The sequence below is a fragment of the Gopherus flavomarginatus genome, chromosome 23 (assembly GCF_025201925.1).
Source record: "Gopherus flavomarginatus isolate rGopFla2 chromosome 23, rGopFla2.mat.asm, whole genome shotgun sequence".
In the NCBI taxonomy this organism is placed as follows: domain Eukaryota; kingdom Metazoa; phylum Chordata; order Testudines; family Testudinidae; genus Gopherus; species Gopherus flavomarginatus.
Window position 1 is genome coordinate 14,698,743 of NC_066639.1, and position 15,813 is coordinate 14,714,555.

General features: G+C 56.8%; 2 non-coding genes across 2 annotated transcripts; both read right to left on the reverse strand.

Annotated features, from left to right (window-relative positions):
• Positions 1-1,048: 1,048 nt before the first annotated feature.
• TRNAQ-CUG (transfer RNA glutamine (anticodon CUG)) lies at positions 1,049-1,120 on the reverse strand. The gene has a single exon. It is a non-coding gene; the product is annotated as a tRNA-Gln (tRNA).
• A 2,129-nt stretch (positions 1,121-3,249) lies between these two features.
• On the reverse strand, positions 3,250-3,321 carry TRNAQ-CUG (transfer RNA glutamine (anticodon CUG)). Its single transcript has one exon. It is a non-coding gene; the product is annotated as a tRNA-Gln (tRNA).
• Positions 3,322-15,813: the final 12,492 nt, after the last annotated feature.

Sequence of the window (15,813 nt, forward strand, 5' to 3'; positions counted from 1 at the left end):
AACCGAACAGCATGAGAGATCAGCTATAATTTGGGGTGAGTTTCTGATCAGTGCGAGCAAGGGGAATCTTGGAGAGATTAAAATATTTCTCACCCAGGTTGAGGCTGTAATGCCACTTGACTTACCAAGTCATTAGCTCAGGCGCTCTGCAAACTCAGGCAACGTCGCCGTGTCAATTACAGTTGGGGCAGCTCCCCCCGCCTCACAGCGATGGGTTCAGGCTCTCGGCAGACCCAGGCAGCGCCACTGTGTCAGTTACACTTGGGGTCCCATTTGCAAGATTTCCTTTGTATCAGCAAAACCTAGAAACGCTCCTTTTCCTTTTTAAACTACAAGCTGAAATTCCAGGCAAGAACGACGGAGAAAAATACTCTGAAAGAAATCAGCTGGGAGAGCAGGAAACTCATCTTCTAAAGAGGCATGAGCCAATCTTGGGGTGTAGCAAAACATTTTGATCTCCAATGAAGCATCTGCTCCCAATCTTTTTTGAGCTGAGATTAATGTACTACATTCTAGTACAAGGTTCATTTTCCGTCTGTCCTGCTGGGTGGCAGGTCATGTCTGTCCCATGCCTCAGTTTCCCCAGCTGTGAAACAGGGACATTGCTACTGACCTCCTTTGTAACGTGCTTTGAGATCGGGCTGGCGAAAAGCGCTAGCTAAGAGATAGGGCTTATTAACATGGGCAGGAAGAATTGTTACTGGGCCATCTTGCCCTTCTGTATTGCCCCCCCACCCCCCATCCCACCCAAAAAAAGACCCAACTGGACTAGAGGGGGTGCTGAAAATGAAGAGACTCCTCTATGAAGACAGACTAGGCCAGGAGCAACGTTTTCAAAGCGCCTAGATGATTTAGGAGCCTACGTCTCACTTTCCAAAGCCCAAACCCCATTGGCTTTCGCCGTGGGAAGGAGCAGGGCGGGGGCAACCATGGCCTAGTGGTCAGAGCCAGCATCCAGGAACAAGAGCCGGAGCCCGGAACCAGAGCCAAAAGTCAGGGCTGGAGCAAGATACCAGGCCGAAAGCTTAAAGATTTTAAACCAAAAAGAAGGTCCCACTGAGATTTGAACTCAGATCACTGGATTCAGAGTCCAGAGTGCTAACCATTACACCATGGAACCTGCTGTAGTGACCTTGTTTCAGCAAGTGAGAGACAAGGGCAGGGTCAACTAACCCACCTAGCTACATCCTCTTGGCAAATCGATTTCCCATCGGGAGAGAGTGGGCCAAGACTTAAAGAAACAAAAAGAACTTCTCCTGTCCCAAATGGGGAGGAGAAACCAACATCTCAAAGTGGGTCGCAAACGAGCAAAAAGTCATTGTGGGGCAGATGAAATGAAACCCTGTCTTGGAGGCTTTTCTGGAAGACACTTGAGGCCAAGCCAAGCTGTTGAGCTCAATACGCCGACTGGTCCAGGCCGTAGAGGAACTCAGAGTAGATGATGTAATGGTCCTGTTTGGGTTTGCCCTTTATAAATCAATGGAGCCCCCTTCAAAAGTTAGCAAGTGCCTTTTTTTGGGACATGGAAACTGCCAGAATTACGGGACTCCGAGAGCTGAGGCTTTATGGAAAACATCAAATATCGTGAGACGAAATGGAACCAGGAGAGCTGGTGATGCTGGGTGATGGATGGGGGGACTCACAATACAGCCACCGAGAATTTCCTTTTTCCCCCGCGTTCAGCGTGCTTGGCGGGCCCAGGCTGGAGGTGCCCGGCTTTAGAGCATGAAACAGAGACAATAACCGGGGCTGGCCTTGTATTTGTGTGACCGTAGGGGAGCCCTGCCCTGGGGCTAAAGGAGTTTGAAAAGGTTCTTGCCAAAACCACAGACATTTTTTCAACGTGTCAGTGGCTAAGAGAAAATCGCTCCTAGCATTGCTTAGTTCTGCTCATGGATCTCTACGCTCTTCCTCCGCCCTTTGCCAGGTGCCCAGGAACAATTCCCTGCACGAAAGAAAGAGGAACAGAATGCAACTGCCGCGTGCGTCTTCAAACAGACGTGTGGCTGCTGCATTTTTCCCCTCGGTGCAAATCTTTGGTTTGTTCGCTGCAGGGGGTGGACGGTGGGCAAGGAATCAAGAAGAGGTGAGTAGCAAACGCGACGAGTTTTATAGGCCCCTTGTTTCATATGTTGCTCCCAACCCGAGTAGTAATGATGGGTGATTAGATCGGCCGGCGAAATAAATGAACGAATAGAAAAAGAATCAGTGGCACGGAAACGCTTTTTGGTTTTCATTAAAAACTTTCTTCCATTTTTTTTTGCATTTTTGTCAAAAACTTGCTTTTTCAACAGCAAAATCAACTCCCCCGAATCATCCAAAAAATGGGAATTTTTCTGCCCACTTGTGCGCCATCCGTTCCCACTGAAACAAGCATTTTGATGGACATTTTTTTTGGACTGGTTCTATTTATTGTGATGACTGCAACAGCTGATTGGAAAATGTCCACGTAATTCATTATTATTAAAAATGCGTAATAATTAATATAATTTGAAGTGATAATAACACTGCAGAGTCAACAGGGACTACAACAGAGAGGATGGAGGTCAGCTGTGGCAGATAACAGAACAAGGAGCAATGGTCTCACGTTGCAATGGGAGAAGTTTAGGTTGGATATTAGGAAAATCTTTTTCAGTAGGAGGGTGGTGAAGCCCTGGGATGGGTTCCCTAGGGAGGTGGTGGAACCTTAGAGGTTTTTAAGGCCCGGCTTGACAAAGCCCTGGCTGGGATGATTTAGTTGGGGTTGGTCCTGCTTTGAGCAGGGGGTTGGACTAGATACCTCCTGAGGTCTCCTCCAGACCTGATCTTCTATGATTCTATGAATACCAGAGTGTTAGGTGTTGTACGTACACAAACCAAAAAGATTTTCCCAGCTGCAAAATTCCAAAATTATTTATTATTATTAATAATAATTATTATTATTTCATTATTATTATAATAAATGCACCATCAGCTGGTCTCATTTTCTCTTTCCTTTTCCATCTTTATGTTCTCTGGTTCCCTTCCCCAGGCTGGTTTCTGATGACTGTTAATTCAAATGAAAAGTCCTACTCTTTATCATGCTTCCTTCTGAAATACGGAGGGTCCATTTTTGAATTTTCTTAATGGAAAAAAATTCACGCTGTGGGAATTCCCCCCCTCTTTGCATGGACTTGAAGAGCTGTGCAAATTCAGCAGGAGGGAAATGTTAGAAGAGCTCTGAGGAATCTGCCAATTTTCCGGGTTTTTTAACTTAAAAAGCCAAACATAAGGTTCCACTGAGATTTGAACTCAGATCACTGGATTCAGAGTCCAGAGTGCTAACCATTACACCATGGAACCAATGCCACAGCAACTGTTTCATCGTGAAAAATTTCCAAATACCGTGGTCACACCTGGCTTCCAATGCAGTGAGTTGGCATATTTAACCGACACCCGGTTCCCCTGGAGCAGGGTTGCTCCAACTTTTTTTGGCTGGGATCCCCTTTGAAAATATTTCAGGCTGTGACAGCCCCTCCAAAAAGTAACAACCCACCCACATCAGGCGACTATTCTGTGCTGCTGCTGATGGCAGCACTGCCTTCAGAACCAGGGGCCTTGTCGGCAGCTGTCACTCTCATGACCCACCCCCCCCAGTCCTCTTGCGGCCCCCTTTTGGATCAGGACCCCCAGTTTGAGAAACACTGATCTAGAGTCACACTCATGTGTGTTTGTGTGTCTCTTTCACCACGTTGCCTGATGATATTTTTGTAACAAATTTCAATACAGCAGGGATTTTTCCTCCCGAATGTTTCTTACCTTCCATTTTATCCCTCTAAGTTTATCTTAAATCCCCCTCCCTCTCCCCCAAAACCCAATGCATTTATTTTTCGGAATGATTTAGAAATCCACAGAACCTGGAGGGAGAGTTGTGGATCCCAGGATTTGTGGGAGATGTTACCTGTTCCCCCAAATGTGGCTTGCATAGAAGCAGCTCCGTGCGCAGACTCACAGAGCTGCTCGTTAGCGCTGGATGGAAATAAACACATAAACAATTCCCGCCCCCTGCCCCCCCCCAAAGAAAAGAAAAAATGAAAACAAAACATTTTCAGTTCTTCAGTGGAAGCCCCCAAATCATCGACAAAAAATATTTAACCCTCCCTCCACCCCAGTCCCTAAATACAGAACACGCAGAATGTTCAGCAAAATCTTACCCTAAAACTCTTGTTTTGTCACTGGCTTTTTTTTTTTTTTAGAATAACCTCCTCCTTGCCCCCACCTACGCAGGAGCGGCGCCAGGGTTTTTGGCGCCCTAGGCAAGGGTCCTTCCGCGCCCCCGGTCGTTGGCGGCAATTCTGCAGCGGGGGGTCCTTCCACGCTCCCGGTCTTCGGGGCACTTCGGCGACAGGTCCCGGAGCGAGTGAAGGACCCGCCACAGAATTACCACCGCCGACCCAGAGCACAGAAGGACCCCCGCTGCCGAATTGCCGCCGAGGGCTGCAAAATGCTGCCCCCCCCCAAATCCTGGCGCCCTAGCGGTCGCCTAAATGGAAGCGCCGGTCCTGCACCTACCAAATGCACACGCAAAAACCCACCAACGAACAGACCGAAAAGCCCCCCTCCGAACCAAACACCAACTCCCCTCCCGCAAAATTATTGGCTTTTCACCCCCTCCAATGAAAGTCTGAAACATTTCACTGAAAACTTTCCTCCCAAATCCCCAGCTTATCAATAAAAGGTACCACAGTGATCATGTATTCTGACCTCCTGTATAATGCGGGCCGGAGAATGGGCCCCAGAATAATTCCTAGCCCGGAGCTTTTAGAAAACCAGCCAATCTTAACAGAAGATTTGTCAGTGGTGGAGAATCCCCCATGACCCCTGGAAATCCATGGTTCGTTATTCTCACTGCTAAAAACGTATGCCTAATTCCCGTCTGAATTTGTGTAGTGGCAATGTTCAGCCGTTCGATCATGATAGATCTTTGCCTGCTAGACTGAAGAGCCCGTTATGAAATATTCGTAGATACTTATGGAGAGATTTGTAGATTTATAGACTGGGATCGAGTCACTGTCATGGAGTCCCCGGGCGATGCTCTGGAACTGCTTCCCACCAAGCCAGGCAGGACTTTGAGGAGCCTCCTCTCCCTTGGAGCAGACCGTCTCCAGGGCAAGAAGCTCACACGGCTTCACCTCCTGGGTCTCTCCTTGGAGCATTCAGATATGCCCCTCCGTGCGCTTCCCACAGCGAGCCTGCCCCAGGGGGGTCCTGGGGAAGCCACAGGGTCCTGCACCCGCACTTTGCAGTCAGACGTGACTCTCAGCCAGCCAGTAAAACAGAGATTTATTCGATGACAGGAACACGGGCTAAAACAGAGCTTGTAGATACAGCGAACGGGACCCCTCAACCAGGTCCATTCTGGGGGGCAGTGAGCCAGACCCCCACGTCTGCACTTCACTCCTCATCTCCAGCCAGCTCCAGACTGAAACCCCCCTCCAGCCCCTCCTTTCTGGCCTTTGTCTCTTTCCCGGGCCAGGAGGTCACCTGACCTCTTTGCTCTCCAACACCTTCAGTTGGCACCTTGCAGAGAAGGGGCCCAGGCCACCAGTTGCCAGGAGAGAGTGCCAGGCATTTAGGTGCACTGGCCCTTTGCTCTGCAGCAACCATACACCCTTATCCCACCACCTAGATACTTAAGAACTGCATAGGGGACACTGAGGCACCAACACAGTATTCAGAGAAAACATTAAGAACATTCCCAGTTCCTCACAGCCACCCCTTAACCTTCTCTTTGTTAAGCGAAATAGACTCTCTGAGTCTCTCATGACAAGGCCGGCTTTCTAGCCCTTTAATCCAGGGGTTCTCAAACATGACCCCTCAGGGATTATTATGTGGGGCTCACGAGCCGCCCAGGTCTGAAGGCAGAAGTAAGGGTGGCAATGGGGTGCAAAGTTTGCTGTGAAAAGCTATATTGGCAACTCTTCTTCCCACCCCCGGAATTAAACAGTAACTATTAAAAAAAAAAACCTTTTCTGCTTATAACAAGAATTCAATCAAAGTGTCTTTTAATCTCAATTTAAAAGTGGTGAGAAAAGGGTTAGAAACTTAGCATGCGAAATAATGTTAAATAGAACGATTGGCTGGAAAATAGCCCCAAATTGGAGACAGGTTGCATTGAGACTTGACAACAGATGTAACCATTGCAAAAGCTTTTTTGGGCTCAGGACCAACCCACAAGACCATTAGATCGTCAGCCTAACCCCTTGGATCAGGGCCACCAGATCACGGCCCCGTCACTTTTAAGGAGGTACGTGTGTGATGTTATCGATGTAAACTGTGACCGTATAGATCACTGTTGCAACCAAGGTCATATAGTGGCACCAAATATTGTACAAAGGTGGTCGTGTGAGGTGTCTCTGGAAGGGTTATGGTTTGCTGGTTATGATTATGAAGTCTGTATGCATGTGTCATTGGGTGACACCCCAGACAAGCTGCTGTCAGCTCTGCCTGGTCTACTTGGTGACCCATTAAGGACCATCAGCTGTACAAGTGACCCATTGAGAGAAGACAGATACACCTTGGACTCAGCAAAGCATGCAAGGACAGAACTGTAAGGTCTTTCCATGCCATGTGCTGGGTGGCTTGTGATTGGAACAAAGAAACCAAAGACCACATGGCAAGAGACTATAAAAGGCTGATGCCTCATCTCCATCTGGTCTTCAGTCCTGCTTCATACCTCTGGAGGGACTTTGCTACAAACTGAAGCTCTGTACAAAGGACTGAATGACCCATCCCAGCTGTGGATGTTCTCCAGAGACTTGATTTGAACCTGCAGTTTACTCCATCACTGCTACAAGCCTGAACCAAGAACTTTGCCATTACTGGATGTAATTGACTCCATTTAACCACTTCTAGCTCTCATCTAGATCTTTTTCCTTTTAGGAGTAAATTTTTAGATTTTAGATTCTAAAGGATCGGCAACAGCGTGATTTGTGGGTAAGATCTGACTTGCATATTGACCTGGGTCTGGGGCTTGGTCTGGGGTTGAGGGAACCTTTTTTCTTTCACGGGTGAAGAGGGGTGAGCACTCGTTCCATCCCAGAAGGGGTTGGAAAAGCCCTGCAGGGGGCAAGGTAAAACCCTGGCTGATTGGGGGAAGTGGCTGCAGCTGGGGCCACTCCCCAATCTAAGAAATTGGGCCTTATAAGCCTGGGAAGCCAGAGGGACAATTTCTCCCTGACTAGAGATGGAGATGGGCCTGGCTGTTGGGAACTCACCCAGGGGACCTAGAGTGAGGCAGGGCTGAGAACGGCCTTAGGAGCTGGGAAGCCCTAGGCTAGCAACTCCCTAGGCTGCAGGACCTGGTCCTAGGTCCACCTAGATATTGGGCTTGTGGAGGGGCAACCTGAGCATGGGTGAAGGCAGCCAGTCCATCCCCCTTTGCCTGTGATGAGTGGCAACTACTGCAGTCTGCCCCAGTCAGGGCTGGCTCTAACTTTTTGGCCATCCCGAGCAAAAGGAGCGCTGCCCTGCTGTGCCCCCCCACCCGCGAACACCGTGCTGATGAAGCCCCCACCTCCCCGAGCGCCATGCAAGCCCCCACCCTCCCAGCACTGTGCTGCCAGAAGCCCTGCCCCCAAACAAACAAAACCCCCCGAGTGCTGCCCTGGCCCCAGTGAATGGGGGCTAAATGGAGACTGGGCAGTAGCCAAAACTGAGGTGAGGTGGGGCTAGTGGGTGGGGGTTCCCTGGAGAGGGGAGACCCAAAGAGAAAGGAGTTACTGCCGGGGGCAGCACCCCAGTTAAAGGGGCACTGACGTCTCGGGGGGCACATGGGGGCCAGAGGACAGGTGGATCACCAGCCCGCAGAGGGCGCTCCGGAGCTGGAGCGAGCTGATTCCCGGAAGTCACCAGCAGGAGGCGCCGCAGGGGTGAGTCCGCACCTCTGCACTGGGGGGGCGTTGGTTTTCAGAACCATTCGTCCCCATAACGAGCGGCGCTGGTGGGGAAACTGGAGCGTCGGAGGGAATTGCTTGTGTGACTTGTGGTTAGCCAGTGGGGTGAGACCAAAGTCCTCGCTGGCTGGCGGGTTTGGTGCCTTAGAGGTGGAGAAACCCCAGCCTTGGGCTGTGCCTGCCCTGCGTTAAGCAATTTGTCCTGACTTGATACTCTCCGTCGGGGCCCTTCCAGAACCAGCATCGTTACAACGTGGAAAACGGGGGCTGGTTTTTGACCGGCCTGGCTGGTTTCTCCGCTTTCCTGCTTGTTCCCAGTCGAGAGACCTTGTTTGCCTCCCCCTGTCGCTGTGCCAGTGGATTCCTGGAGGGTGGCGGCTGTTGGAAGGGGGTGGGTGGAGGGGGTCCCAGGATGCAATTGAGGGGGCCCCGGCATCTGTGCCCTGCCAACACTTCTCAAGGCCCTCCTCTTTCGCTCTCTTCCTTGGTGCATCCTTCGGGTTTCTCTGGTGCTGGTCTCAGCTACTTTGCCAGCCTTACAGTCACCTCCCTCCCACCTCCGGTTGAAATGCAGCTGCTTCTGGGGGTGGGGTATTGGGGCGGTTTATACAGGGACCCCTCGCCCGGCGCTGAGATGCAGCCACCTCTGGGGCAGGGCGGCTGGTTACCCAGGGACCCCTCGCCCGGCGCGGAGATGCAGCCACCTCTGGGGCGGGGCGTTCGGTTACCCAGGGACCCCTCACCCGGTGCTGAGATGCAGCCATCTCTGGGGTGGGGCGGCTGGTTACCCAGGAACCCCTCACCCAGCGCTGAGATGCAGCCACCTCTGGGGTGGGGTGGCTGGTTTTCCAGGGGCCCCTCACCCAGCGCTGTGCAGCACCTGACACCATGGGGGTCCTGATCTCAGTTAGGGTCTGTGTAGCACCTGGCACAAGGGGGGGACCTCCAGCTGCTACTGTAACACAAATAATTCATACGAATATCTAACCCCTTCCTGCCCCCTCAGCCATCGCTCAGGGCAGGATGAAGGCTTTACGGGTCGCTCTCTACCCAGGGGCCCTGTTTGCATGTGCTCTCAGGTGGTAACTCCCCATGGAAATACACTGACCACCAGGGGTCCCTGCTGCTCCATGGGGCAGAGGGGGGGACACCTGGTGAATTACCCAAATTGGCCACCAGGGGTCACTGCTGGGAGATTGGAGAGAAAAATCCTTTCCGCTAATTGGCCAAAAGCTGCAGGGGATTTGGGGGGGGGGCAAGGCTAAGGTTTCAGAGGGGCAGGAGGGCAGGGAGGGGGTGCAGGGGGCTGGTGGGGGAGCAGGCAGATGAGGAGCAGGGATGGGTGTAATGGGGTGAAGGGATAGGAAGTTGGGGAGCTGGGATGGGGTGCAAGGGAGTTGGGGGGAGGGATGGGGAGCAGGGGAGCTGGGATGGGGTGCTGGGGAGCTGGGGGAGGGATGGGGTGCAGGCAAATGGGGAGCAGGGATGAGTGTAATGGGTTGAAGGGATAGGAGGTTGGGGAGCTGGGATGGGGTGCAGAGGAGCTGGGGGGAGGGATAGGGAGCAGGGATGGGGTGCAGGGGAGCTGGGGTGGGGCGCAGGGAGCTGGGGGAGGGATGGGGTGCAGGAGAGCTGGGATGGGGCACAGGGGAGCTGGGGGGAGGGATGGGGAGCAGGGATGGCGTGCAGGCAGATGGGGAGTAGGGATGAATGTAATGGGGTGAAGGGATAGAAGGTTAGGAAGCTGGGATGGGGCGCAGGGGAGCTGGGGGGAGGGATGGGGAGCTGGGATGGGGTGCAGGGGAGCTGGGATGGGGTGCAGGGGAGCTGGGGGGAGGGATGGGGAGCTGGGATGGGGTGCAGGAGAGCTGGGATGGGGCACAGGGGAGCTGGGGGGAGGGATGGGGAGCTGGGATGGGGTGCAGGAGAGCTGGGATGGGGCACAGGGGAGCTGGGAGGAGGGATTGGGAGCTGGGGGAGGGATGGGGTGCAGGCAGATGGGGCGCAGGGATGAGTGTAATGGGGTGAAGGGATAGAAGGTTGGGAAGCTGGGATGGGGTGCAGGGGAGCTGGGATGGGGTGCAGGGGAGCTGGGGGGAGGGATGGGGAGCTGGGATGGGGTGCAGGGGAGCTGGGATGGGGCACAGGGGAGCTGGGGGGAGGGATGGGGAGCTGGGATGGGGTGCAGGAGAGCTGGGATGGGGCACAGGGGAGCTGGGAGGAGGGATGGGGCGCTGGGAGCTGGGGGAGGGATGGGGAGCAGGCAGATGGGGCGCAGGGATGAGTGTAATGGGGTGAAGGGATAGAAGGTTGGGAAGCTGGGATGGGGCGCAGGAGAGATGGGGGGAGGGATGGGGAGCAGGGATGGGGTGCAGGGTGCAGGGGAGCTGGGATGGGGCACAGGGGACTGGGGGGAGGGATGGGGAGCAGGGGATCTGGGATGGGGCGCAGAGGGCTGGGGGGAGGGATGGGGCGCAGGGGAGCTGGGATGGGGAGCAGCGATGAGTGTAATGGGGTGAAGGGACAGGAGGTTGGGAGCAGGGATGGGGTTCAGGGTGCAGGGGAGCTGGGATGGGGCACAGGGATGGGGTGCAGGCAGATGGGGAGCAGGGATGAGTGTAATGGGGTGAAGGGATAGAAGGTTGGGAAGCTGGGATGGGGCGCAGGGGGCTGGGTGGAGGGATGGGGTGCAGCGTGCAGGGGAGCTGGGATGGGGCACGGGGCTGGGGGTAGGGATGGGGAGCAGGGGAGCTGGGATGGGGTGCAGAGGGCTGGGGGAGGGATGGGGTGCAGGGGAGCTGGGATGGGGAGCAGGGATGAGTGTAATGGGGTGAGGGGACAGGAGGTTGGGAGCTGGGATGGGGTTCAGGGTGCAGGGGAGCTGGGATGGGGCACAGGGGGCTGGGGGTTGGGATGGGGTGCAGGGGAGCTGGGATGGGGCACAGGGGGCTGGGGGTTGGGATGGGGTGCAGGGATGGGGTGCAGGCAGATGGGGAGCAGGGATGAGTGTAATGGGGTGAAGGGACAGGAGGTTGGGGAGCAGGGATGGGGTGCAGGGGAGCTGGGGGGAGGGATGGGGAGCTGGGATGGGGCACAGGGGGCTGGGGGGAGGGATGGGGAGCAGGGATGGGGTGCAGGGTGCAGGGGAGCTGGGATGGGGCACAGGGATGGGGTGCAGGCAGATGGGGAGCAGGGATGAGTGTAATGGGGTGAAGGGACAGGAGGTTGGGGAGCTGGGATGGGGTGCAGGGGAGCTGGGATGGGGCGCTGGGAGCTGGGGGAGGGATGGGGCACAGGGATGGGGTGCAGGCAGATGGGGAGCAGGGGGGAGTATAATGGGGTGAAGGGATAGAAGGTTGGGAGCAGGGATGGGGTTCAGGGAGTTAGGGGACAGGGACGGAGGCGCCGGGGGGCCAGGGAGGGGACGCAGGGGAGCGGGGCCGGAGGCACGGGGCGGGGGGGTGGGAGCACGGATACCATTTGATTTCTCTAGCCAGGTGTTTATTCTGCACTCACGGCCACAAACTTGAGCGGGTGCCAGCCGGCCCGAAGCCCGGTGACTCACCCCCGTCATGGGGTGTTTGTTCTCTGCCCCCTCCCTGGGGGGTGACGCTCATGCAGGGCGATGTCTTCTCCGGGTTTCTTCTTTTCATTAGGCCTCGCTGCCCGTACCTGTTGCAAGGAAACGTGACCTGGACGGAGTGGAAAGCCAGGGGGTGGTTTGTGATGGTCCTTAGCTCTTTTGGGGGGTTGTTCCCCGGTCTCAGATCGGCCCCACAGACTCATTGGGACAGGGTTGCTGTGCGTGATCTTTGTCCTGGATTTTGAAATCCCCTGGTAGGTGTCCTGGCCCTGAGTGTCAGAGGAGGATAAAGACAGAGACGTTGAACGCGGGTTGACATTCAAGGCAGGACTAACTGAGGTTGGGTCAGGATGGGACGGAGTCTCCCAGCCAACTGGAGATGGCAGAAGACCCTACTGCCATATGAGAACATAAAACTGGGTCAGCCCAATGTCTCTGATTGTGGCTGGTGCCAGGTGCTGCACGGGGAATGAACAGAACGGGGCAATTATCTAGTGATCCACCCCCTGTCAAACAGCGGCCAGGGACACCATCCTGGCTAATAGCCATTGATGGACCCATCCTCCGTGAATTTAGCCAGTTCTTTTTTGAACGCTGTTATAGCTTTGGCCTTCACAACATCCTCTGGCGAGGAGTTCCCCAGGTTGACGGTGTGTTGTGTGAAGAAACACTTCCTTTTGTTGCTGCCTAGTCATTTCAGTGGGTCACCCCTGGTTCATGTGTTAAGTGGAGGGCTCAGCAGCACTCTCTTATTCACGTTCTCCACCCCATTCAGGATTTGATAGACCTCGGACATGTCACCTCACCCGAGAGGCCAGGATCAGTGAGGAATCCCAGAGTGCTCCTGTAGGCTGCCGAACCAAACGTGGGTGGGGGACCTTCCCACCCATGGAGGCCGCCCCGCTAGCGTCCCCTCTGCCTTGCCCGGCTTCAGCATCGGCCGCTGTTCATCCAGGAGCCGATCTCCTCCAAGCCCTCTTGGGGGTGGCGGCGTGGTGGTCTGCGACCAAGGACAGCCAGAGCCGTGCGTGCTGGGCATGCCGGTTGGCATTCGAGCTACTGGTCGGACCCATTCCCCCCCACCGGCCACTTGTGGATGTCGGAAATGACCAGCGAGAGGATGGAGATCCCCCATCACTACTGGTTGAGGGTGTGTCCCCAGGACCTCCCTCCTTTTTAGCTCATTCCCCATGCCCCCTTCCCACCCCCCCGCCACCTCTCTCATGGCCAACAGTGTCGGAGGTCCAGGCGAATGAGACCAGATGCCTGGTCTTCTGGTCCCATGGCTGCCATCCCTGCTCCCCAAACCCCATCCCCTCTGTTCCCCCAGCCCTGCTCCCCAAGCCCTGCTGCCCCCATCCGTAGCTACCCAACCCCCATCCCTGCTGCCCCCTCCCTGCTCTCCAAACCCCATCCCCACTGCTCCCACATCCCTGATACCCCCAACCCCCATCCCTGCTGCCCCCACCCTGCTCTCCAAACCCCATCCCCACTGCTCCCACATCCCTGATACCCCCAACCCCCATCCCTGCTGCTCCCCAACCCCAACCATGCACCCCCATCCCTGTCACCCCACCATGGCTACCCAACCCCCATCCCTTCTGTTCCCCCTTCCCTGCTCCCCAACCCCCATCCCCTCTGTTCCCCCAGCCCTGCTGCCCCATCCGTAGCTACCCAACCCCAAGCCCTGCTGCCCCCATCCGTAGCTACCCAACCCCCATCCCTGCTGCCCCCTCCCTGCTCTCCAAACCCCATCCCCACTGCTCCCACATCCCTGATACCCCCAACCCCCATCTCTGCTGCTCCCAAACCCCAACCATGCACCCCCATCCCTGTCACCCCACCATGGCTACCCAACCCCCATCCCTTCTGTTCCCCCTTCCCTGCTCCCCAACCCCCATCCCCTCTGTTCCCCCAGCCCTGCTGCCCCCATCCGTAGCTACCCAACCCCCATCCCTGCTGCCCCCTCCCTGCTCTCCAAACCCCATCCCCACTGCTCCCACATCCCTGATACCCCCAACCCCCATCCCCGCTGCTCCCCAACCCCCATCCCTGCTCCACCAACCCCATCCCTGTCACCTCACCATGGCTACCCAACCCCCATCCCTGCTGCTCCCCAACCCGCTTCCCCAAACCCCAACCATGCACCCCCATCCCTGTCACCCCACCATGGCTACCCAACCCCCATCCCTTCTGTTCCCCCTTCCCTGCTCCCCAACCCCCATCCCCTCTGTTCCCCCAGCCCTGCTGCCCCCATCCGTAGCTACCCAACCCCCATCCCTGCTGCCCCCTCCCTGCTCTCCAAACCCCATCCCCACTGCTCCCACATCCCTGATACCCCCAACCCCCATCCCCGCTGCTCCCCATCCCGCTTCCCCAAACCCCAACCCTGCACCCCAATCCCTGTCACCCCACCATGGCTACCCAACCCCCATCCCTCCTCCGCAGACCCCATCCCTGTCACCTCACCATGGCTACCCAACCCCCATCCCTGCAGCTCCCCATCCTGCCTCCCCAAACCCCAACCCTGCTGCCCCAACCCTACTCCCCAGCCTCCATCAGCATTGCACCCCCATCCCTGCTCCACAGACCCCATCCCTGCTTCTCCCCAACTTTTTTCCTTCTCCCCTGTTCCTCAACCCCCAGCACCCCGTTCCGTCTCCCTCCCAATCCATCCCTGCTCCTCAACCCCCTGCACCCCTTCCTTCCACCTCCAGACCCAACCCTGCTCCCCAAACCCCTGCAGCCCAACCCTGCTCCCCAAACCCAAGCACCCCAATCCTGCTCCTCAACCCCCTGCACCTCCTTCCTTCCCCCTCCAAACCCACCCCTGCAGCCCAACCCTGCACCCCAACCCCATCAACCCAACCCTGCTCCCCAAATCCAAGCACCCCAATCCTGCTTCTCAACCCCCAGCACCCCCTTCCTTCTCCATCCCAATTCATCCCTGCTCCCCAACCCCCTCCACCCCACCCCACAGCACCCCCTTTCTTCTCCCCTGCTCCCCAACCCCCTGCACCCCGTTCCTTCCCCCTCCAAACCCATGCCTGCTCCCCATACCCCTGCACCCCAACCCATCAACCCAACCCTGCTCCCCAAATCCAAGCACCCCAATCCTGCTTCTCAATCCCCAGCACCCCCTTCCTTCTCCCTCCAAACCCATCCCTGCTCCTCAACCCCCTCCACCCAACCTTGTTCCCCAACCCACAGCACCTCCTTTCTTCTCCCCTGCTCCCCAACCCCCTGCACCCCTTTCCTTCCCCCTCCAAACCCATCCCTGCTCCCCAACCCCCTCCACCCCAACCCTGTTCCCCAACCCACAGCACCCCCTTTCTTCTCCCCTGCTCCCCAACCCCCTGCACCCCATTCCTTCCCCCTCCAAACCCATGCCTGCTCCCCAAACCCCTGCAGCCCAACCCTGCACCCCAACCCCCATCAACCCAACCCTGCTCCCCAAATCCAGCCTTCTCTGGCACCAGCACTGGGCAGCCGCTCTGTTATTACAAACAGAAAGAAGCGTCTGTTTCTGGGGAGAGGCCAGAACTACCACCACCCCAGGACAGACGTGCAGCCACGTTGCACAGCTGGAAAGACCTGTCCTGCTCCGGTGATGAAGAGAGAAAGAGGGGTGGGGAGCAGAGGTGGGGTGCTGCAGGGAGTTGGGGAGCAGGGGTGGAGCAGTGGGGATGGAGGTTGGGGAGCAGAGCTAGGGGGGCAGTGGGGATGGGAGAACAGAAGGGTTGGGAACAGGGATGGGGGAGCAAAGGGGATGGGCACTGGGGGCAGCAGGGATGGGGGAGCATGGGGGATGGGGATTGGGGAGCAGAGAGGCTGGGGGCTGGGGAGCAGGGATGGGGGAGCAGGGGATGGGGTCAGGGGAGATCGGGGCCCCCGTCGTGCCAGGCGCTGCCCAGACCCCCCTGACCAAGATCGGGGCCCCCGTCGTGCCGGGCGCTGCCCAGACCCCCCTGACCGAGATCGGGGCCCCTGTCGTGCCAGGCCCAGACCCCAGCTGAGATCAGACCCCCCCCTTGCATGACTCTCTCGGTCCGTCCCTCGGTCCGTGGCAGGCCCCATGCTCTGGAGCTCCCCCCGCCAGCTCTCTGGGCAAGGCCGTGGCCCGGCTGGCACTGCTGCCCTCTCTTCCCCGGCCAAGGCCCTCGTCACGGGTGCAGCCAGGCGTGGGGTGGCGGGGAAGTGCCTGGGGGCCCTGCATTCCCCGCCTCTTCGGCTCACACTTGGCCTCCCTCCCAAGCCAGCTGGGGAATAAACAGAGGTCACCCGGCTGGCTTCGGCGGCACCGCCGAGACAGGCTCT